Here is a 2607-nt window from a genome sequence, read left to right on the forward strand (position 1 = left end):
CGACAGAAATAGGAGTGAAAAAATTATTACATACATAAAATATAGTAAAAACTTATTCTGGAAAAAGTTATTGGTATTGGTAGCAATAGAAAGTAAATAGGAGTGGCGCTTTGTCTTCGTTTGGCTATTTTTAGCAAGTAGAAGAGGAGGAGTGGGGGCCAGTGAGGAGGTGGCTGTGCTTGGGGGTGGGCCACCCCCTATTAGCGAATTTTTTTTCTTCAAATGTTGCCCCCTTAGCCTTATTTTTCAACCATTTTCCACTCCAAATATAAATACAGATTCACTTTGTTGTGAGGCCTCAGTTAACTAGTAGTATTGGATGTTATAGTCCAGTGCTTTGGAGTTACATAACCTACTACTAAGAGCCATAACAAAAAATTTACTTCCGATTCCACCTTTATTACTATTGTTTTCTTTGACATTCCACCACTTTTAGTGAATTTAATAGTAAAAGAAATATAAAACTAATAGAGTCTTAAGCAGCACGGTGTCAGAACTTTACAATCAAAATAATGAGTTGAAAAGTATAATCATATTAGCTCAAATTATTCCACGGCATAGTGTAATATTACTAGCTTTTCTCCTCGTAACGTCCTAACATGTCTTATGGTATAAAAGATTATTTTCCAATTAAAGCGAGAAAATGGAATATTGAAATACCGAAATTCATATCCATAGAAATAGGAGTGGTAAATTATTATATACACAAAATCCACATAAATAGGAGTGGGAAAATTATTAAATACACAAAACTTAGTAAAAACTTATTCTGGCAAAATTTATTGGTATTAGTAGCAGTAGAAAGGAAATAGGAGAAACGCCTTTTCTCCGTTTGGCTATTTTTGCTAGTAGAAGAGGAGGAGTGGGGGCCAGGGAGGAGGCGGTTGTGCTTGTGGGCGGGCCACCCCCTATTAGCGAATTTCTTTCTTCAAATGTTGCCCCCTTACCCCTACTTTCCACCCATATGCCACTCAAAGTATAAATTCAGATTCACTTTGTTGTGAGGCCTCACATAACTAGTAGTATTAGATGTTATAGTCCATTGCTTTGCAGTTACATAACCTACTACTAAGAGACATGCCAAAAAATTTACTTCAGATTCCACCTTTATTACTATTGTTGTCTTCGACTTTCCACCACCTTTTAGTGAATTTAATAGTAAAAGAAATATAAAACTAATCGAGTCTTAAGCATCACGGTATCAGAAATTTACAATCAAAATAATGAGCTGAAAAGAATAATCATATTAGCTCAAATTATTGCATGGAATAGTGTAATATTACAAGCTTTTCTCCTCGTAACGTCCTAACATGTCTTAGGGCATAAAAGATTATTTTCCAATTAAAGCGAGAAAATGGAATATTGAAATACCGAAATTCATATCCTCAGAAATAGGAGTGGTAAAATTATTATATACACAAAATCCACAAAAATAGCAGTGGCAAAATTATTAAATACACAAAATTTAGTGAAAACTTATTCTGGCAAAAATTATTGGTATTAGTAGTAGTAGAATGGAAATAGGAGAAACACCTTTTCTCCGTTTGACTATTTCTTGCGAGTAGAAGAGGAGGAGTGGGGCCCAGGAAGGAGGCGGCTGTGCTTGTAGGCGGGCCACCCCCTATTAGCTAATTGTTTTCTTCAAATGTTGCCCCTTTACCCCTACTTTCCACCCATTTGCCACTCAATGTATAAATTCATATTCACTTTGTTAGGAGATCTTACATAACTAGTAGTATTAGATGTTATAGTCCATTTTTTTGCAGTTACTTAACTTACTACTAAGAGACATGCCACAAAATTTACTTCGGATTCCACCTTTATTACTATTGTTTTCTTCGACATTCCACCACCTTTTAATGAATTTAATACTAATAGAAATATAAAACTAATTGAGTCTTAAGCATCACGGTGTCAAAACTTTACAGTCAAAATAATGAGTTGAAAAGTAGAATCATATTTGTGTACGGTGAGAACTTGGGAAAAGTTCTCTCCGATTCAGTAAAGATCCGTTCAGTAACAGTTTGTGAAAGAGAACCTTAGATGTGTCCGGGTTAGTTAGTCCGTAAAGTTGCACCCGAGGTATGTTCAAGGGAATAAGTCCAAATCAACGGAAGGTTATCTTCCACTGATTCACCGCCGCGGATCACGCAATCAACGGATGTGTCCGACAATATCGGAACCATTTCACCCACGTGGGGGTTCGTGTCTACTAGTTTTAGTAGGGCACTAACACTATATAAACGCATGTATCAGCCCCATTAGAGGCCATCACAATCTTTATATCAGATATATTTCACTTGCTAAGAGAAAGGCTCATCTTCGTTTTAAGTTAGTTTTATATTAAGTTTAATCTTCGTTCAAGCTTGTTATTATCACATTTTTGTTCGTTTTCACAGTCCGTGGAAGGAATTACTCCCAGCCGGACCCATTAGGCACAGTCCGAACAAGAAGCTTCTCCCCGTCGAACCCACCGTTCCATACCCAGGCTCATTTATTTTACGCTGATCCTTTACTGTTGCTCCTTACTTTTGCATTTGTTAATAAGCTCAGTCAGATATCCTTTAAACCACGTACAAATTCAATTGTTGCTCTTTTGAGGGTAAA

The sequence above is a fragment of the Lycium ferocissimum genome, chromosome 11 (genome assembly GCF_029784015.1).
Source record: "Lycium ferocissimum isolate CSIRO_LF1 chromosome 11, AGI_CSIRO_Lferr_CH_V1, whole genome shotgun sequence".
Classification (NCBI taxonomy): Eukaryota; Viridiplantae; Streptophyta; class Magnoliopsida; order Solanales; family Solanaceae; genus Lycium; species Lycium ferocissimum.